This window comes from Myotis myotis, unplaced genomic scaffold, assembly GCF_014108235.1.
Source record: "Myotis myotis isolate mMyoMyo1 unplaced genomic scaffold, mMyoMyo1.p scaffold_m19_p_6, whole genome shotgun sequence".
In the NCBI taxonomy this organism is placed as follows: Eukaryota; Metazoa; Chordata; class Mammalia; order Chiroptera; family Vespertilionidae; genus Myotis; species Myotis myotis.
The window spans coordinates 44,247,955-44,271,654 of record NW_023416368.1 but is presented as its reverse complement, the minus strand read 5'-3'; positions in this window follow the sequence as shown (position 1 = coordinate 44,271,654).

The following is a 23,700-nucleotide window of genomic DNA, read 5'->3' as shown; positions in this document are numbered from 1 at the left end:
TGATAAATGTTACCATCAGCTATTCCCATTCTTACCCTACAGGAAACCAAATGTGACTTCTCATTCTTTTGCATGTGGGTTTATTTTCTATAATCAATTATGCTTTAATGTTTGCCAAAGATTGTTACTTCATAATAAATAGCTAAGAATGCAAGCTTTATTTATACTAAAGCATTGCATTAAATGGTTACAAAAACTTAAACAGCATTTAATATAGATCTAAAATATGAAATTGCACAAATATTCCATATTCAATTTATTGTCTACAAATGGAAAAGTATGCCATATTTGGAAATGTCAAGCATCATGGAAAGGAAACGGGAATTCTAGATAAAAGTACTTAAGATTAATTTAACATGCACAGAACTTCCCGATTGAAACTTTCACATTAGCATTGCATTTTAAACAGTTAATCTCCTAATGAGGCATCCCCAGCAATGAGAGGTAAGTTGCAGGACTGAGCGTGGCCCTAAGGCCTGCATCTGGAAAGAGCTACATTTTAGTATTTTAAAAGCCATTTCCTATCTTTTGGAAAAGAAAGCGCTACACTGCCACCTTCTGACAAGGTCCTTCTCCCTGATCAGGAAAATATCGGGTATAAATAGGGTATACATGGCACAGTACTTTTAGTATAATTAATTTTTTTAAGACATAAAAGAGTAGAATATTTTATATTTTAAAAAATAATTATCTGTACTATGGTGCACAGCTTAATTTAAGCTGCATATATGTAAATTATGCAAAATAACAAATTAAGCAACTATGAACCTAGCATACAAACTAAGAATTAATCATTATCGACAAAGTTGAAGCTGCCTGGATGCACCTTAATCCTCTCTAAATGTATAATTTAACTCCGAAAATTCATCTTTTTCCCCCTATGGATACCATCAGAGTGACCTTCCTGCATGAAACACTTTGGTGGCCTGTTCACTTAGCGTTTCTGTGATTCTCTGTCGCTGCTGACCTATCTGGCACACAAGTGGTTGAAAATTCCTCTGGATGTTTTCATAGAAAGATTACCTTTGTCCTTCTTCTTTTACTATATTGGGGAAAATACTTCAATTATTTCACAAAGATTTATTAGATACCTACTATATGTCCATATCAATAGCAATTGAACAGATCTAATGGAGACAAGATGAAATTACTGCTTGCTCACTGGACAAGTTTTATAAGCAACTCAGGAAAACAAACAATTAAAGTCCAGTCAGATAAGTGCCATAGCTAAACTAATCTAAACTTCTCTTTCCTAACCTGGCTGATTTTCAAGAACCAGAAGGTACTGCAGACACTGATAGAGAATCTGGCCAGCACATAATCTTAATTCAATAATGGACTGGTTCAGGACACTGTCATCGGGTCAGTAATATGATTGAACCCAGGATTTTAAATCATATATCCTGTGAAAAATGCTTCTTTATTGAAGTTCCCTTAAGTAAAGTAATAGACGTCCTATAACACAATACTGTTTCTCTAGTAAAACTGGCAAATGTTATTGGCTATAAGACTCATGAAGAAATACCTAGAAGGGATATAGATGAAAATGGTATTGGCTTCCTTTCATAAGGAAGGAATTCTAAAGGTTGAAATGATAAAATTTGATTTATCAATGTCCGGGACAGAAATGATGGTAATTTCACATTCATAGTCATTTTTCTTAGAATTTTAAAGTAATAAAAATCAAACTGTAAGCTCACTTACATAATCAAAGTATTGCAAAAGTAAAAAGCTTTTCATATAAACATTAATTGAAACAACTTATTTTCACTGTTTGAACTTCTTAGAAATATCACACTGTATTTTAAAATATCTGATTTAACTGGTGACCACAAATCATACCATGTGATGGGGAAAATAGGTTTCTGTACCGTTAGTTAAGTATATAAAATGAGTCAGGTTTGGAAATGATCAGAACCCTCTCTTTTCATTTTTTACTCGTGGCTCTGTATCAATTTTAAGAATTATATACAGATATTTTCTGATGAGTTATTGTCTTACTTAGAGAAATGAAATCACTCAACAATTATTTTTATAGCTTTCCATGAGAAAAGTCTGGTCCTAGTTAGGGGAAGGGCGTGGAAGTCCCTTGTGGTTTTCTGAATCTTCCTTATACCTTGTCCTTGGCTAAGGCCAGTCCAACCAGAGCTGCTCTACCCAGGTTTTCTGGTGGGTCTTGATTAGTCACTAAGAAATATTTCACCTTTCTTCATATCCAAAGGATTCCTTTATTTATATCTCTCACAGCATACCTGCCACTGGTCATAATCTTCAGCAATCTTGGATTTAGAGCATATAAATAAATATCAACAAATATTTTTCCCAACAAAACTGTTATCAGATCTAGGTCTTGTATGGATATTATCTTCACAAAATCCTCAGATCACTCTCATTAAAGCACATTCAGTGTCCTTTTTAATTGCTTAAGTGATAAAATTAAATTATATCTTACACAAATATAATTGCTCTATTCTCTACTTCAGCATCATCCTCTTCGGCTTAATGCAGTCTTCACAAAACATATATAGTTGCTATTCACCTTCATTCTTAAAAGTACATTTTTAAAATTTTAATTGAATTTATTGAGGGAGGGGGATATTGGTTAATAAAACCATACAGGTTTCTAGTGTACAGCTCAACAAAACATCATCTGCACACTGCATCATGTCCTCACCTAAAGCAAAGACGCTTTCCATCCCCATTTATCCCCACTTTGCATTGTTCCACCTCCCCCTAACCTCTTTCCCTCTGGCTATCACCATATGGTCTTCTGTGTCTATATGTCATATATATATATATTTCTTTTTAAAAATACATATATTTTTACTGATTTCAGAGAGGAATGGAGAGGAAGAGAGAGATGGGAGCATCAATGAGGAGAGAGAATCATTGATTGGATGACTCCTGCACACCCCCAATGGGGATCAAGTCTGCAACCTGAGCATGTGCCCTGATTGGGATAGAACCTGACCTGGTTCATAGGTCCATGCTCAAACAGAGCCATGCTGGTCAGGCAATACTATATATATATATATATATATATATATATATATATATATATATATATATTTCTTTAGTTTACAATAATCAGATTTTTTTCTCCTTCTATGATGGTTTTAGTTCCTCTTTATGACTTGTCATCTGTTCCATCACCCTAAACCTCAAAGGAACTTATAAAAGCATGTCATTTTTTAAAAACTAGACCACGCATAAGCAAAGCACTTATATTTGAATTATTTAGTGCTTGAAATATTTTTCAGGAAAGATAATAGCATCTATTGCTCCTTCCAGACAATTAGTAATTTCTATTTGAAAGACAAGTCTGCACCAAGGTGCCCATTGCCAGTTTCCTTATGGTGGTATTTGGACAGATTACTGACAGGGCACCAAGCAGTCTATGCACTCAGACATCAGAGAGAAAATGAGCACAGGATTTACTCTGTGTGGATACATGAGTGTTAGTGCCTGTGTTTACAAATATATCATTTAGTACAGAAAACCTGGCTGGAGTAAAATCTTAATAAAGTGGTATGGGGATGAAAAATTTTCTAATACTTAATTCCAGGCCATTTACACAGGCTGAGATAATACTTGAAGTATTATCAAGTCCCTCATTTTCCCTTTACTCAAACAGGATTGGCATTGCACAAGGTTAAATGATGCACCTCACCACATCGTGAATTTTGTTTTACTGAGAATTAAATTGCAAGTGCCTCACCTTGCAATAGTAGAATCGTTTTCCTAGAGTCCTAGAGGTTTTTCAGTCTTCAGCAGTTCCTTATAAACATGCAAATACTCTAGGACTGGAAAGCTCTTACCTCAAAAGTCTTTAACACTTCAGGGAGCAGAAGGGCATGATGACCTCTGAGTGGGAGTTAGTCGCTAATGTCAGGGATGGAGAAGGCAGTCATGGAGAAGAAGAGAATGAGCTGGGGAAGACCACCTGGAAATGCTAATATTGTCTCTCTACAGCTTAAAGATGTTGTATTTTTATGTATGCAATAATTTGTACTAATCCATGTTTTCTTTGATACATGGGCATAGAGTTTTTCCTCATATTTTCCACAGGGTTTAGGAGGGAGTGAAATCAAACCAACCTCACCTACCACCCCTCCCCCACCACCTCCGTCTGTCTGAGCTGGAAGTGACATGAGTCCTTCTCCAAGCTACAGATCAATTGTCCTGTTCAGAGTCCATAAATGAATAGCATATTATTTTATTATTTAATTTCCAATGAACTTCCTTCAGTGATCCATTGATTTACTAAAATTATAAGATTAAGAAATGCTAAATGCTTCTTCAAGTACTTGTGCATCAATTGTCTCTATTGCATAGCATTACATTTTAGCCATTGTACCTATAGAAGACTAAATTTATTTTGTTACCAAAATGCGGGGAGTTTAAAAACCAAAATTATAACATAGTTGTTGGCCAATATTTCTTAGTCATCACAACATGGCATCTTTGGGCACCATATTGATCCTACTTTGTTACACTAAATAACAGGACTCACCCTTGGCTGGTATGGCTCACTTGGCTGAGCATCATCCTATGCAGGAAGAAGTCGCCAGATAATTCCTGATCAGGGCACATGCCTGAGTTGCAGGCTTGATCCCCAGTGGGGGGCTTGCAGGAGGCAGACAATTGATGTTTTTCTCTCATCAATATTTCTATCTTTCTCTCCCTCTCTCTTCCTCTCTCTTCTCAAATCAAATTATATATCTATATCTATATCTATATCTATATCTATATCTATATCTATATCTATATCATCTATATCTATCTGCCTAAGCAACCAGTTGACTGGTTGTTATGTTGCGCACTGACCACCAGGGAGCAGACACTAAATGCAGGAGCTGCCTCCTGGTGGTCACTGCGCTCCCACAGTGAAAGTGCCGCTTAACTGACCAATGGGTACCAGACGCCAGGCTCACAGCTGGCAAGCGCAGCTGTGGCAGTGCAAGCTTTTCCCACAGACTCTTCCCCTGCATGCCCTTCCCCCATCTGGACTGGGACCAAGACCAGGATCAGGACGGGCATCAGGACCAACTGGGTGCAAGCCTGCAGCTGCTTCTCAGTCATGGGTGTGCCAGTATCGCCCTTGCCCTAGGACAGGTGTATGGAGACTCCAGCGGAGCTGCAGCAAGCCTACAGAGCCGTGGCGGCAGCAGGCACAGCAGGGCTGAGGTGAGCAAGAGCAGCAGGAAAGAGCAGTAGGCAACACTGGACTGCTGATTTCTGCCCGAACCCCACAGGCCAAACCGAGAGACCCCACCGGTGCACAAATCCGTGTACTGGGCCTCTAGTAAAAACATATTTTTTAAAAAGGAATCAAATCATGTTTAAAACTCTTAATAATCTGTTTATGTCAATGATATCTAGTTTTTAAAGATCTCTTTAAGTAGATGAATAAGTTAATGAATCCTAAGCTATGCTAGATAATCCTATCTAATAATAGACAAACATGGTAATTGACCGTACCTTTGCTACGTCTCCCATTGGCTAATCAGTGCAATATGCAAATTAACCGCCAACAAAGATGGTGGCTAATTTGCATACTGCAGGCAGGGTGAGACAGTACCATCCCACCTGTCCTGCCGCCATCCAGGCCTGCTATCTGTGACCCGGGGCGGCGGGCGTCCCGTGTGCGACCTGACTCAGGTCGTAGCCCCAACTCCCGGATTGGCCCTGCCATGTGCGTGACCCGGGGAGGCGGGGCAGGCACTGAGGGATCAGGCCTGCCATCTGCCACCTGGGGAGCGGGCCTAAGCCAGCAGGTGGTTATCTCCCAAGGGGTCCCAAACTGTGAGAGGGCACAAGTGGGGCTGAGGGACACCTTCCCCCACCCCCCTCCCCCGCCAGTGCACAAATTTTTGTGCACTGGGCCTCTAGTTAAAATATAACATCTATATCTGTTAAGAGTCTTTGATGTAGGAAAAAGCGGAAACCAAACTCATACCATCCATCTTTAGTTCTAGTATATTTGCTGCTCTCTTAACTTTAAGATGAAGAGGCAGGAAATTTTTCAGGTTTTGTTTAATGAAAAGATCAACTTATTTTTAATGAGGTAAAAATCTACTTATTTTAGCAAGGACTCTATTCCCCCCCTCTCTATATCCCACACCGTTAGCTGCCACTGATACAAGTAATGGGCAGGCTTATTGTCCTGGCCCCATGAGTAAACCTGTGGACGTGGGAAATGGCCACTCCAGGGATGAGCAAATGCTGGGCCATGGCAGCAATTGCAGGGAGAATAGACAACCACCAGTGGTAAATTCACCTAGATTTTTTTAATCACTGAGAATTTAGAAACATTATTCATCAGAATTTAAATAATACCATCTTAAAGTCAAGAGGACATAATGAATATTGATTAGCTCAAACTTGTAATAGCTGAGGCAAGTGTAAAATACAGGAATCTGATAGGAATTTAGGCTTTCTGTTATTTGAGTTCATTAAATTGAAGAACTCTTTTAAAGAACTATTTCAGGAAATTATATCCTGGAATGAGTTATCCTCCAACTATCTTTGGACCATCAGTCTTGCAATTTATACTCTTATTTAGAAGTGAAAAAAGTTTGGTGATGGTGTGCTTGAATTTCTGATCATTTGCCCTGTTCTAAAAATTCAAACTGAATCATCCAAATACTAGGTTGTTATTGTACAATACATGACAAGGAAAGATTTAAAACTATGGCATACGTAGACATTTTTTTCTGAAACTAGAGACTACAGAAAAAGGGGATCATATAATATTATAAAGCTAAAAGTCCTCCAAGTCTGAAAAAATCCAACCCTTAAAATAGGGTTCCTACTGTCTGGCATTGGGAATTATCTGGTGATTTTAATCTATAGGGTTTTTTTTTTTATTGTTGTCATAGACAAGCTTGAGGTGCTATATACAAAACAGAACAGAGCAAAAACTCTGTGGCATGGTGGGGAGTTGATGGGATTTGTGGCAGAGACGTTGAATGCTCAGCAAATATGCATGGTATGCCTTACTGACCGGCCTCTCTTACAGTAGGTGGGACCCAAGTGATTGGTTCTGACTAGGATACAAGTTGCGTATGGTTATTTCTGAGCAAAAGAAATTAGGAGCTGATAGGCAAACTCAGCCACTTTCTTATAGTTCCATGGGGCATTTAAAAGTCAGATTTTCCAGACAATGCACTTTCATCAGACTTTATGAATATGTAAATCTGCTAAGCCACTGAGATTTCAGGGTTTGCTTATTGTGCCTGTTTTTGTTAGTTACTCTGACAAACGCAGGTGCATATGTTAACCAGATAACCACCTTCAGCAAGGAAATGAGAAACGGATTCTCTGGAGGAGAGATTCTCGCAGGTGACCATCTAAGGGGGTGGCAGAGCATCTTGGGGCAGCATTTGCTCCAGAATTGAGGCAGTGCAAGCAGAGTTCATGGCAAACAGTTAATGAACAAACTTGCATTGCCTGACTTCTGTTAGTGAGGATAATTTGAGAATAACAATAGAAATATGACCAGAATACTGTATAGATATCAAATATTAGCTCTTGGATCTAATCTTATGTCAGCAGGCTCCTAGAATGAAAAGCAGGGATTGGATCAGAGCCGAGTCAATCCTCCAACTACCCCACCCCCAAATTTGTATACAGAATGTCAATGTTAGCCACATATGATGACTACTTTGGCAACACTCCCAGGGCATTTTAAAGACCTCATAGATGGACAAAATTGATTAAAAATTCTTGTCTTCTAAGGATTTTGATGAAACTTGAGATTTTTTGTTTGTTTGTTTTAGATGTCACATGAAGTACATCCAAGGCTAACTGAATCATATTCTTTCATTGGAAAAATAAAGGAATGTCAAAGAGAGAGAATTAAATTCTGAGGCTGATGTTTTCACCATGACCTCACTAATTTGTGTGTGTGTGTGTGTTTCTTAGGCTTTCTATAAGTAACTTTTTTAGACACAGCCTGGCTAAAGGAAGAAAAGCCAGAGGAAGAGATAGGTCAAATGAAGGTGAAGTTAGAAGAGCTATAAGATAGAAAAATGCATAGCCTATATTTATTCTGAGTGCCAGTAAGAGAAAAGAGAGAGAAGGAAACAGAGAATTTTCATAATTTGAGGGGCATCAATCCTCAGACTCCAATGGCCCAGTAAACTCAAAGCAATATTTAGAGAGGAAGGAAGGAAGGAAGGAAGGAAGGAAGGAAGGAAGGAAGGAAGGGAGGGAGGGAGGGAGGGAGGGAGGGAGGGAGGGAGGGAGGGAGGAAGGAAGGAAGGAAGGAAGGAAAAAAACAGAAGGAAGGAGAGAAAAAAACAGAAGGAAGGGAGGGAGGAAGGATGGAAGGAAGGAAGGAAGGAAGGAAGGAAGGAAGGAAGGAAGGAAGGAAGGAAGGAAGGAAGGAAGGAAGGAAGGAAAGAAGGGAGATAAAGATAGGTCGCAACTTAGACACATCATAATAAAACCACAGATGGGAGTGAAAAAGACAATTATAACTTGATGAATATCCCATGTCCTGGAAAACAGGTTTGGTAGTTTCAGTTCTAATAATTATAGCATAGAGGAATTTCTGCGCATGCCTGGATTTGAATTTATAAAGATGACTGAGTCATGACATGTAAAGGTCAAAGCCATTAAAATAAAAGTTTAACATTACTCATAGTTCCCCTAGGACAAGAAACATAACTACATGAGGCCACAGGAAGAACACCAGGTTTTGGTCAGGAAGTAAAGCAGGCGCTAAGAGAGGGCTTGATCTAGTAGGTTTTATCAGACTGTCCTTGGGAAAAACAAGGTAGGGCAGGGGCAAAAGTGTTAGGATTGTCTAGTTTGAACAATTTTAGTGTGCTTTTGGGCTACAGGAATGATTACTGGTTGTCTGATACATGACCCTGGGGTGATCAAAGCAGAGGAAATTGCTGCCTGGTGTGTATGGATAGATGGAGTGGGTATGCTCTGGATTGGTTAGCTTACATATTAGACATCTCCTGGCTGGGCCCCTTGCCATCTGAAAGAATTAGCTAAACCAGGATGGGCGGGGGGGTCTCTCCACAGTCAGAAAGGCATTTTTAAGTTGTCAAAACATCACAATATATAGAAAATAAAAACACAATATAACTCATTTGTGGCATGTATGAATTACCAAAGGTACCAGCATTTCTACCCAGTTCACACCGCTATATGGGGGGACACCTAAGCAAATTGCAAACCTTGGAGCATCCTACTGATATCCAAAATCCATCCAGGATGGAGAGGGAGGGAGTTCAAATATAGGGCTTTCCCTTGCCCTCTACCTCTGGCCTTTGCGCCTGTCGCTAGTGGGTGTCATGTGAAATAGGGTTGGGGGGAGAGCAGGAGCTTGAAAGGAGGGTTAGCATGAAGTGTGAAGGTCAGGCTCCTTCTACCCAACTTTCCATCAGCCAATTCTATTGTGAGGATTGTTTTCTATCTATATTTATTCATATTATCCTGAAAGTAAACACAACATTTCTGAGGTAGGAAAGGATGAGTTTTTACATAGAGCAAGAACTGCACCATTTCTCCTTGCCTTAAATATCCCAATCCTGGGATGGTATAATGAGAGCCAGATGGACAGCCTTGTGCAGATCTGCCGAACCACAGGAGAGGAACTCTGAAACACTGAATCTGAGGTTGTATAGGTTACACCTGTCCATTTTATCTCCACACCCAAGAGAGGGACAAAATTCTTTACTTTCTACTATGAACACATTCTCCACCAGAGGAGAAGGGAGAAGAGTCCTGGTATATTACCCTTTGGGATGTAAATGACATGTCTCCTGAGGGAAGATAAGAGGGATTTCTCAGAGTTTACAATCCTTAGAACAATATCCCAAGATCTGTGTCTGGATGTTGGTCTCATCCTTGAGTTAGATGTGAAGAAATACCTCTAGATAAGTACCTTTCTCCAGATGGTCTCTCACTGTCTGCTCAGTAATGTCCAAGGCTTGTGCTTTGACCCAGGTCCCAGTAAAATGTTCAAAAAGCCCTAACTCTGTAGAAACAAACATATTCGCTTCCTGACCGTAGTGTCTCATTGAGAAATACTCTGCTCCTTTCAAAGATAATCAGGCAAAGGAAGAGGTAGTCACCAATGTCCACATGATGGTTTTTCCAGAAAGTCTTCTTCCCATGTTCACAGAATAAATGGTTATAACATGGTCTCTGACCTACTTTGGAACCATGGTACTCAAACTTGTTGCAATGCAGTGCTACAAACCAGTCCATCCATAATGGCACCTGGTATTGATGGAGCAATACTCCATGCCAGGCACTGTTCTAGGTGTAGAGAAGAAGCTGTCAACAGAACTTACCAAAAAAAAAATTCCTGCTTTTATGGAGTTTGCAATATGATGTGATGTTACATGACAGTCATTTATTTCTAATAACAAACTCTATGTTTCCTAAATGACAATGATTTTTGTGTTTTTTATATTTTTTATATAAAAGTCCCTAAATGGGCACTACTCTCACTTTATATTCAAACATGTTTTTGGAATGGTAGATAAAGGGTGGCATTAAGCCTATTTAACCAGAAAATACAGATGACATAATGAGTTGTGCATAGGCTAGAAACTTTTTGAGGGCTGCTAGTTTTGCAAGTTCAAACCTAGGTCAGGGCACTTTGCTCTTTTTTAGTGACTATATTTTTTAAGCAATATGGGTTAGATGATTTAACATTTTTTTGTCTAATGGTAATGGTTAATTTATTACATATTTATATTTATAGATACATATTTTTATAATGTGTCCTTCTGAGTTCTAATTTCTCTAAGTTTTAAGATTTATGATTTAAAAATGTATGATTAGGGAATATATTGATGTTCATTTTTAAAATTTCAGCTAGAGAAATAGGCTTGTGGGATTATTACATGAACAACTGATATGGGTATGTTTTTACTAATAGGAATAGTTATTAAAATATTATAAATATACGTATATACATATACATATGTTATGCTAAACATTTACTGAATGAATAGACATTTTTTAAATAGGCAACATTTCTTTGTTCCATTAAATAAGAACTTAACACCACAGATTAACTGTTTTACACTTTTTTTTTTCAAGGAATGCAATTACAAAGATTCCCAAAGCTCTTAGATATAAAACACGCTCTTCTTAAACAAGTCAGTCAATAACTTACCTTTTATCATATCTAAAAGCAGGTTTTATGGAAACAATAGGACATTTTAAAATAATTCACTTATTAGCTTGATAGCTCAAATCAATTTAAAAAAGTGCAATGGTTTCTCAATAAGAGTTGTCCATTTTACACCATCTGAACATAGGCAAATAAATGTTGAACTCTCTAAAAATAAACTACACTCTATTATTCTCTCACTGACAAAAATATATAGCATTCAAAGTATAAAAAAGTGTTAGAGGTGAGATGTTATGTAAATGTCAGTGTTGCCCATGTTATTTTAAAATTATTTTAAATCACATTAATATTTTGAGTGATATATTTTTATTGTTCACAGAATGTTAATATTAAGAAGAAAAGTCATACTGTAAGGAAGAAACAACCTATCAGCCGGGGTCTCTGTGTAAACAGTAGTTTCCACCAGAGCCGATGGACCCCGCTTACCACACCGTGACAATCTCTAATAGTAATTGATGACCTGGAGGCAATCGCGGAGAAGTTTCCCCGTCAGATTCATTTTCTGTGATCAATTCATTTTTCAAAGGGCACGTTGTATGCAAAATGCTCTCTCTATTTTGATACAACCTGAGCGGTAATGCAGTTGTTTTCAAAGGCTTGTCAAAAGCAAATGTAGTGATCTACCTTTCTTCGTGGCAAAGGAAACAAAGCAGAATTAACAACAGGAAGAAATGCGTCCTTTGATTCAATGCAAAGTTATGTGCAGTTTACCCTGTAGTTCTGAATTCACTTGAAAACCAGTGAGGGGAAAGAAAAAGCATATAATACCCAATATTTGTGAAAAACGACTACCGCTTTCAGCATTAAACTTCCTGATAAAAAATAAGGAGATGCAATACTTTAGAAGAAGTGGGGGTGGCATAGAGGGACGGTAAAGAATATCTTTAAAAGCATCACAGCTGATATGAGTGTCAGAGTGGCCTGGCACAGAGACACAGATCCAGGAAATTAGGTTTTCTCTATTCTCTGAGTTCTGGAATCAGTGATTGTGCTCAATAATATGGGAACCAACCATCGTATTCTGGTTTCATCATTTCCTATTGAATAAGGTGAGACATAGATTTGTACCTGAAATCCTCTAATGGCTAACATTCCCATCTGCCACCTGTTTGAACCCTCTTTTTAAAAAAAAAAATCAAATTATTTTGATAAAAATAAGAGTATAACTCTCAGGATTATCTCATGGGGGTAAAAAAAAAACCCCACACATCTGAATTCACATTCTGGACCTATATTGTGAGACTCAAGACTTCATCTTATTGTGCATAAAGGAAAATTATACACTATAAGAATTTTAGTAACATTATACAAAGAAAAGCTAAAATAAATCATTTCTTATACTGTGTGATATACTATTGTACTCCACCTTTATAATGTCCCTGTTTGATGTGATGAGAATCACAGGAATGGAGTATAAATTAAAAGTCTCCATTTTTCAATTGTAGTCACAGAAAAGTTAATTAGGTTAATTCATTTTTTTAATGTACCATTCAATATATGTTATGTACAAACATATACTCATACACATTTAATGAGGAATTAGTCATTTGTCTAGCTATATATCTAATATTTATAAGTCTTCATCAAATGATTTTAGGATTATAGACCTCCAGTTCTATATAGCATTACCTTTTTCTTTTCTTTTCATTTTTTCTTTTTAATGAGGCACATACTAATTCCAGATCACCTAAAAGCTTGCTACAGATTCCATAATCATGCTTCTAATTCATGGCCTGCCCTGTGGTTACTAGATAATAAAGCTTCTATGCCAATTTATACCAAATGAAGGGGATGAATCCTCTGAAGCCATGAACCTGACCCAATAATATTCACCCAGAGCGCCAGGCAACTGCAGAGCTAGGGAAGATACATCTATCCGCAGCTCTGCAGAAAGAAGGCTCATGCCTTCCTGGTGAGAAGAAGGAAGGACCACGTCTGACGAGCCAAAGCAAAAGTTAAAAGCAATATTCTAAGATCACTGCCTTTTCTCTCACTGCTAGTCATAGCTCTGTCATGGTTGAAGCCTGGCTCCCTTGAATTTCAAATCTTCTTAACAATCAAAATAGTAGCTAAAGAATAAAAAAGAAGACAAAGTGGCATTTTTTCCTCCTTTCTTCTTGAGGAAATGACTGATATTAGGCCAAAGAAGTAGCAACCACACCCATAACCAACGCAGTAACAGCTATAATTTGGCTAAGCTAAATACCATGCCCAAATTCAACATCAAGCAGTTTTTAGGCATATGTAAAATAGTTCCTAGGCCAATCATAGGGCACAGACATTATTTCATTGATTCATAGAGTGATTTTTTAAATTTTAATATCTCAGAACTAGAGATGCATTGTAAATTATATGGAGTATCATAGTTTAACAGATTTTTAATAGTAAAACAGGTGTAATTTTAAATTTAATGGAAGCATTTTTCCACTTTTAAGGCTGATGAAACTGAGTCACAGAGGCTTACCCATGATCACATTGACAACATGTAAACTCAGAACTGAATGACTATGAAACTCTTCTTTCAATGGTAAGTAATATAATATTTACAATATACCCACTTCTCTTGGAAGCAAACACATAGAACAGAATTTATGCCATTAAACAAATTATGAGCCAAATAAGAAAGGTTAGAAGCATGAGAGGGAAGCAACCGAACGGGGTTCTCAGTTGCTGGTTTGGAAGGTGGAGAGGACTGAGGGCAGTTTCCAGAAGCTAAGAATGGACTCCACACTGACAACCGGCAAGGAAATGAGAACTTCAACCTTAAAGCCTCAAGGAACTAAACAGAAGATAACGGAAACTGGTTAATGCTAACAACCTAAATAAGAGGTTAGCAGATTCCTCCCTAGAGCTTCCAGTTAAGAGAGCAGCCTAGCCAAGGACACATGAGACCTAAGAGTGAGACTCCACTCACAGATCTCAGTGGATTCATTTGGAGACTTCCAAGCTACAAGAACAGTGACCTAACAAATAGGTATTGCTAACTAAACTACTAAGTCGGTGGTAATTTATTACACATCAATAGAAAGGCGGTACAGATTTTGGTGAGAGAGAGAGCAATACACAGGGAAAGAATAGGATATTTGTAAAATGTCATAGGCAATCCATCACAGGACATTCTTTTGCTTATCATCGTAACATTTTAAATAATGCTGAAATATGTGATCACACATTTTCTCAGATCATAAAATTTTCTTCGCCTGAGAGAAATTATGTGGGAAAAAACCATCAATATATGATGATAATATTCTCACTTAGAATACAGGAGATGACCTTTCACTCTATAAGACACTACTAGGGAATGAGATTCCATTTTTATCATACTGTCCACTCCTAGCCCACCACCCCACTCACCACCACTATCCTACTTTTGTAGTCTTTGGTTCTCTTTTTATTTCAACATTCACCAGCTGAAAGCTCTTTTTGAGGACCATTTTGAGGCACTAGGATAACATTATCCACACACTAAAGAACCAGAACTGTCTGATGGTTTTGTCCCCCTTGCCTGGCAATAAACTTCAGGGTAGAAAAGTCCAGCATCCTGACTCCATGCAGGAAAATTGTGAGTTATACTTACACTCTAGAGTTTGGGAGCATTTCTTAATATATCGTTTGTACATGATTATTTGTCTTGAGTCAGCTTCTGGGAAATTTGACTTGTATAAATAGCAGATCTTGAAGATACGTTTCTTAAGTAGGATCACTCAGAGGCTAGGTGGCAACAGGAACAATGTTGGTAAGATTTTCACTTGTGGGGAAGTTGTACGGGTAGCAATTTAAAATGTGGAATAAATGTTAGAATACAAGTCATAGAAAGAGGTCTTCATCTCATATAGCCCATGGGTAGATTATTCTGAAGACCAAGCCAAGGACTAACTATATGATAGAAGAACATCAGACAGAATTGAATCGTTGCAGCCTGAATCTTTTGACACTTGGAATAGGAACATTTAGAAGAATCTGCTTAAGAAAATCGAGTCCTAAGTTCTCTCAGTATTCCAGGCCCATAGAAACAGCTGGTTCCCCTTGCTAGAAAATTCAGGGCCTTCCTCAACAATTCTAGCATGGGCCAAATGAAGACATGTTGCTCCAGCTAAGAGCCAAAATGGACCAATCAGGAAAGGAGCTGCAGGATAAAGTTATTATATACCAGGAGAAGTGTGGAACTATGCCTGAGATAGATCTTGAGGGACCTATTCCAGGCGGAGCAGACTGTGAAGTTGAATAATGGAGGGTTTTTGATATGGGAACACTTTCCCATGACTCTGGATTTAACATCCAGGAAAAGGTACCTGGATTGTGTCCAAATATGCACCTGGACTGGCTCTGTGAATCTCGGGGGGAAAGATGGCTTATATTAAACAAAGTGGAGATGTCAGATTTTCCTTGGCAGAATGTTGAGAAGAGACTCCCAAGGCACAGAGAAGTGAACTTGACAGAGTGCATGTGTTATGGAAGACCTCAAATCACCACCACTCCCTCCTCTGATGATCCCCATCCTGGAGAGAGCCAGCAGACACCATCTTCGATGGTGATAAGGAATGCGGGATAGGAGAACCCAGTGGTAGCTGTTATTTTTTTCAGTCTTGTGCTGACAGTAAGAGATATTTTTATACAACTAGGTTTCTTAGTGTCCAAAAAGAAAACAAAAAACATATGTCAGAATGTCAGAAATGCAGAAACCTGGTGGCATATATAAAGTCGAAAGTAAGATCAATTTAATTACTATAATCTGCAACCAGTTAAAAGTGGCTGATGGAAAAACTTTCCAAAAAGAGATCTTGCATTTGGATAAGAGGGACTGATTTAAGGCAAAAGAGGAGAGAAAATGGACACATTACCATGGACTTATTGGTATAGCCACATACAGCATTGCCAGAAGATGTATCCTCTTAGAGTGCTGAATGAAACAGGCTGCTATGCCTGTAGCTAAGGTGCCACCTCCAAGATAATCCTGTGTGTGAATGGGATTGGACCCTTCAAGATGTGGCACATACACTGAACTAACCATTATGGGGCCTGCAGTGATTTGTTCTCCCTGTGTCCATGCCCTTGGATAATGCCTACATACTCTTTCTCTGGCTTGCCTAGGAAACTCGCTTTGAGCAACAGGACATTAACATATATGATGCAGACAAAAGCATGAAAAGGATTTGTGCTTTGTGATTCGTGCTTTCCTATTCCGCCTGAAGACCTGATCAACACTGCCATGGGAATAAAGCTACACTAATCCTCTGGCCACAGATCCTTACCAAGAGCCAGACCAAGTGTCAGACACATGAAGAAGGCCATCCCAAGAAAACAGCCACCCAGCTAAGCCCAGCCCAAATTCCTAACCCCTCAATTCATGGGCCAATACAAGATTTTTGTTTTAAAATAGATTTTGGTGTGGTCTGTTTTACAGAAAATGCTAACTGACACAGTACTCATTTAAACTTGCCTTTCCTGTGACCTATATCATTTTTGGTTTCTCCTAGAAGTACGGGAATCTTTGGCTCAGAATAAACTTCTAGGAAACATCACCTGAGACAATAATGATTTGTCACTGGCTAGACTTCATGAAGACAAGGCAGTATTAACCTTATGCATTTACATTCCAAAAACTGGGCATATATTGCAAGTATTCTGAATTTGAAAATGGAAGTTATTCAGAACAAAGCATGAGGGGATCCAACTATATTTTCAGAGTAAGATTCTTCTTTCTCTCCTATCTGCTGTGATCATCCATCCCCTTTATCAACTTTAGCTATTAGAAGAGTGCAAATTAGAGAATTAGGTCCTGTGTAGAGACTTGTCCAAGGGATTATAATTCTAGAAAATACATTCAAATTATAGGGCAGATAGTCTTTCTACTGTATGCCCAAATGCTGTATTCTACAAGGAAAAAACCATCGAGAAAACAGGTGGTGAGATATTTGCTGTCACTTACATGACATATGAAAGTCAGTGTACATTCCTGCCATTTGCTGCTTGACAGAAGGACTCCCAGAGCTCAAGGTGCGGCGAAAGGGCCCCCCTGAGGAGATACCATCTTTACAGCCTGTTGGGTGTGTGTGTGTGTCAGTCATTTTAGAGTTAAACACCACTAGGAAATCTCCTGCATTATGACAGGAATCCAGCAACATGTTCTGAAGAAACATATTGCATCAGCATTTTTAATATAACTTCATTTTGGGGGTAGGAAAAAGTGGTGCTGTAAAGCTTTTTACACTGAAGAACTATACCAAAAGGTAATTAATAGTTAAAATCTCATTCAACCCTGGCCAGTGTTGCTCAATACTTAGTGTCAGCCTGCACACCAGAGTCAAGGGTTTGATTCCTGGTCAAGGGCACATACCTGGGTGAAGGTTCGATCCCAGGCCCGGTTTGGGTGAGTTTTGGAAGCAACTAATTGATGAGCCTTGCGTCTGGCACTGGTGGGTCAGCTGAGCGGCGCTCCCACTATGGGAGCGCACTGACCACCAGGGGGAAGATCCTGCATTGAGTGTCTGCCCCCTGGTGTTCAGCATGCGTCATAGTGACTAGACAACCAGTCATTTGGTCATTCGGTCATTTGGTCATTCAGTTGCTTAGGCTTTCATATATAGAGATGTATATGCATACATGCACACACACAAATACACACACACACACACACAGTTCTCTCTTTCTGGGTACCCTGGTTGATAGAGGTAGGTTGAAGTTCTTAGCTTCTTTCAAATTTGAGAGTTCTTGGAATAGAAGGGAGATAGCGCCACATTGATGTCTCTCTCTCTCTCTCTCCCTTCCTCCTTCCCTCTCTCCTTCCCTCCCTCCCTTCCCTTCTCCTCCTTTCCACTCTCCCTAAAAGCCAAAGGGAGAATTATCCTTAGGTGAGGATTAATAACAACAAAAATCTCATTCATCTGTATTGTCCTTAGTTGTACTTTTTCCAAAAGGGAGAAACCTATTCTTTATTTTCTTTTAATTTATGTTAAAATTTGAATGCTTATTTAATAAAATACAGAAAAATAGCATCGGTTTTTTTACATTACTGGCTTTCACAGGATTATAAACTGTAACATTCATACAGTGGTAATGCATCACTATTTAATTATATACATTCTAACTATGCCATTGACTATTTCTGGGAGGGAGATGATATATGTTTAATTTTATGGTCAATAATTAAGCTTCAGATAAAATTATAAAATGAAAAATTTACTAAATCTTTGGCAAGATGACTACTTCTAACAGTTAAAACGGGAATAAGAGACTGTGATAAATGGGGAGATTATATTTGAATTATTAAAATTAGCAGTACAAAGAAAAAGGAAGGCTACAAGGATATATAATAGAGCATTAATTTAAGCTTTATCAACCCTTTTGTGGAACAAATATTATGATTCAGAATATTAAGTAAAAGTAGGGCATGTGCTAAGAAAATGTCCCTCTGTTATATTTCAAATACATAAACCATAGGAAAGATGTATGCTAAAAATATTACATCATCTCTGATAGGTTTTGAGGTTCAAAGTTTTTTACTAACTCTAAAAATTCTGACCTTCCCATTTTAAATACTATGTTATTTATTAATGAAAGAAAAGTCCTATTTAAAATAAAGAGTATAGAGTTATTATGAGGATTAGTCTCCAAATTTTACTCATCTTAATACTCCAAAAATATTGGGTATGTGTACATTTGTCACTTCTCACCATGTTTGTTGAGTGGTATTTATGAGCACACTAGTGACCCAGTGCGCAAAATCGCACAAAACCCAGACCCATGGGAAATCGCGTGAGACCCGGGACCCCAGACCCCACCGCACCACGGGACTCCCCCAAGTCCTGCTGGCACTGCCCCCACAAGTCCCGCCATGCCATAGTACCCAGAGTCAAGTCCCTGACCACGCATGCAGCCCCGCCCACCCATGCGTGCCTTGCCACGCACACAGCGTCCTAGTGACTGGTTTTTGGTCATTACAGTGTTAGGGCCACTGGGTTTTTATAATATAGATGGTTTATAAATAATAATGAGTATCACCTTTTTAATGGAGTTAAACCCCATACACTTACTGTAATATGTATATGTGTGTACATTACATAAATATATCTATATATCTATCCTATCTAATAAAAGAGTAACATGCAAATTAACTGCCACTCCTCACTCTGTCAGTCTGTTAAAAAGATGGCTGCAGCCACCGAACTGGAGCCAGCAGGAATTTTGCATTGCCCCTGGTGATGGAGGAAGCCAAGCTTCCTGCCTACGCTGGCCAGCCCTGAGCTCAACTCAAGGTTACAAAGTTTCAATTGTAGAAGATAAATAAATCTCAGATACCTGCTTCCAGCTGGCATGGCCTCCACTCAAGGAAAGGCTGGTAGCCTCGGTTGCCAGGGGCAACCCGACCTGGGCTCCACTTAACGCTACAAAGTTTTAATTATAGAAGTTAAATAAATCCAAGATACCTGCTTCCAGCCCACAGCCGTGGCCAGCCTGAAAACAGCCATCAGCCCCTCACCCAGGCTGGCCAGGCACCCCAGCACGACTCCCCCACCCCGAAGGGGCTGTGGTCAGCCTGAAAACAGCCCTCAGCCCCTCACCCAGGCTGGCCAGGCATCCTAGTGGGACCCCCACCCTGATCTGGGACACCCTTCAGGGCAAACCAGCCAGCCCCAACCCATGCACCAGGCCTCTATCCTATATAATAAAAGGGTAATATTCAAATTGACCCTAACAGCAGAATGACTGGGAATGACCGGTCACTATGACACACACTGACCACCAGGGGTCAGACGCTCAATGCAGGAGATGTCCCCTGGTGGTCAGTGCGCTCCCACAATGGGAGCTCTGCTCAGCCACAACCCAGGCTGCCAGCTGCCAGCACAGTGGTGGTGGAGGGAGATTCTCCTGCCTCCTCAGCAGCGCTAAGGATGTCCGACTGCAGCTTAGGCCTGGTCCCCGCTGGCAAGTGGACATCCCCTGGGGGCTCCTGGGCTGCCAGAGGGATGTCTGACTGCCAGCTTAGGCCCAATCCCCCAGGGGGATTTTCCCCAACTGCGAGAGGGCACAGGCCTGGCTGAGGGACCCTCCCCAAGTGCACAAATTTTTGTGCACCGGGCCTCTAGTATATCTCTATATATGCACACACACACACACGTGTGTGTATACCCCTCATATATATACTAGAGGCCTGGAGCACAGATTTGTGGAGTCCCTCAGCCTGTCCTGTACCCTCTCACAATCCAGGACCCCTCAGTGATGTCAGACTGCCAGTTTTGGCCCAATCTCTGGCAGTCCGACATATTCCAAGAGATGTAGTAGTGCGCAAAGTGGCAGGCAGCTGGGGAGGGGCCCATGTCAGGCATCACACCACTCCAGCTCATCCCGGCCCCACTGCATCTGCTGCTACTCACTAGTACTGCTACGGAGGTGGGAGAGGCTCGCGCCTCTGCAGCTGTGCTCGTCATCCATGAGCCTTGTGTCTGGCCCTGGTATTCAGCACTCATCATAGCGACCAGTCGACCAGTCATTTGGTTGTTCAGTCATTTGGTCACTTAGGCTTTTATATATATAGATGTATATGCATACATGCGCGCGCGCGCACACACACACACACACACACACACACACACAATTTCTGTCTTTCTGGGTACCCTGGTTGATATAGGTAAGTTGAAGTTCTTAGCTTCTTTCAAATTTGAGAGTTCTTGGAATAGAAGGGAGATAGTCAATGCCAAGGAAATGTCTCAGAAATTCCAGAGATGATCCTGCCTCTCATGAACCTTGTTTGCTCCTCGCCCTATAGAGTCAGACAATGCACCACCTGGCAGATTCTTGGAATCCTTTGCTAGAATTTCTGCCCAGTCACAGGACCCATGAGCACCCATGGCAATATTTAATTTGAAGTAGATATCACTTACAGGATGGACCAAACTGTGGCTGGACCTAAACAGTGCAAGAAGGCTCTCAGAACTCCCAGCAACTGAGTCTGGAATCTTTCCCTGAACCTAGCAGGAATGCAAACCCATATTTCCTGAGGTTTATTTTTTTAATATATATCAGTTATCAGATTATGGTGGGGTTGTAGTGTCTAAAATCAGTATGCTAAATATAGAGCAAATATTAAACTTAGATGTGGAGATTTGGAAGAGGATTTGAAGGAGAAAAACAACTGGGGGGGGCTGGATAATAGATATGGTGATCTGATTAGCTTTGCAAGCAATAATTGGGCATGTTTACTAATTTTCAGGATGACTGTTTGTTGAAAGAGAATTTTTCTATGAATATTTCATGATTTGCAAAGTCATGGTCCAAGACTTCTAATCAAGGGAATATTTGAATAGCAAAAGCCTTGGAAGCTAGCGTTTTAAAGATGTCTACCCAGAGACATTTGCCTCCATTCCAGCAGAATACATAAGGACAAAGGCTTCCCCTGCACCTCTCGGGAGGAATTGTTTACATTATTTGCCTGCAGGACCTATATAAGCTCTTGGTCTCATAATTTCGGGGTCGCCCTCTTGTAATGTGAATCCACTGCACATGCAGATGAACTATGATTCTCTTATATGTCACCCTGTGGGGGATGTGGCACTCAGGGAAGTGACACAGATGCTACCCCGTGAGTAACAGACAGTTTCTCTGGTCCAGAAGCCTCATGCTCATGATCTCATAATCTTGATATCTCTGTCCTTATATATACATAAAATTACTGTTAACTGAAAGTATTTTTAAATACACCACTGCAAAAGCAGGGTTAGGGCAATGTTCACATGGATATTTACTATCCTGGCTTTCTGTAAAAATGAGGGCAAAACATTATTTAAACAAATACTTGCATCTTTTCAATATGAAAGTTTATTTAACACTACAAATCACAAAGTTTTAAATAAGGTGTTCTCTTTTCCATTCCATCATTTTCATTCTGGGAAGAAAAATAAATGCATGGAGATTAATTACAGTATTGTAGAGAACATGTTGAATGTCATTAACAAGCACATATAAGTGACAGATGCTTCAAATCTGACTTCTCTTTCCATTTCATCTCTTCTGCCTCCACCCAGAGAATGTTTTTGTCTGTTTGCTTGTTTGGGTTTTGTTTTGCTTTCAAGGACTCACATGAGTAGTTTGTGCCTGGATAATTTAGAATAACCTCCACGTTTTAAGCTCCATGACCTTAATTACATACACAAAGTTCCTTTTGCTATGTAACAGCATATTGTCAGGTTCTAAAGATTAAGGTATGGACTTCTTGGGGGGGGGGGGCATTGTGCCTGTCACAGTCCATATACTTAATATCTCAGTCTTAATCTCCTCATTCATAGAATGGGAATGCCAATACCTAACCCAAAGGAGCGTTTTGAAAATTAATCAGATAATTGTAAAGCACAGCCTACCTCTCCTTCCTACTTCCCTCTTTCCAGGAGTGACCCAGGTTCTAGGCTGACTCGCTTATATATTAGAGGGTGGTGATGGGAATATTTTTCATAGAACTGAAATAAAATGCTTCTTTCCCATTGCTCACTCTTTTCAGTGAGTGCTGTGTCTAAAGACATGTGTAGTTAACATGTGTAGCAGAGCAAAATATCAAGTGACTCGGTTAAGCCTTTGGCAAATACTGGTAATGATTCAACGTCAATCCAATATTGAATTCTATGACAGACGACTGAACTATTGATATTTTGTTTTGCTGATGAAAGAAGGAATCAAATGTTTTAGTACAAACCTGCAGGACAGTTCTGTTAATGAAGTCATTGATAAAAGGGACATTTGTTCATCTGTCACAGCACTGCCCTAAATCTAAATTGATCCTTAGAACATACCTGATAAACATCAAACACCAGGCTTCCTTTGAACTGTCAGGAAATATGCTTTAGTCATATGTCATTGCAAAAGTCTTATAAATGAAAAATATAGAGAAAGATTGAAAAAGTCTGTAATAGAACAAAAACGGTATCGACCCAATTCAAAAGAGAAAATCATAACCAAATATTTTACCTGAATATGTATATACTTATCGATTTTGCCAAATATTTTAACAATTATCTGTGAAGTTAAATGTAAATCATTTTTCCAAATTTATATATTCTCAGGAAGAGTGCATGGTTTAAGTGTATTTACACAGCTAGAAAGTCATAGAAACATCTACATTCAGATTTTTTCCCTTTTTTAAAAAAAATCTCTTACACACTTACTGAGTATGAAGTATAGATGGAAAGAATAGTTTTATTATGCAACAGATGGAATTTTTTTGAAATGTCAATATTTTCACACTATTTTATGATATTTAAAAGAAAGCAAAAAGGTTTCACAGAAGTAGAAGGATTGGCAAATTCTCAATATGTTAGATCAGCCTATAATGCTTAACCACAGAGCAAAGAATAAAGATTAGATAACACAATTTGGAATGAGAAAACCAAAACCCCTAAAAACTCTCTGATGGATAAATAACAGATCAGCATGTTCCTGTCCCTTAATATTATGAAAACAAGGTCATTGTTTTTCAAATAATTTTGAAAATCCACTAAAAAGCTGACTAGAAATTCCCCTTTCTACTGCAGAAGCATGAGCGC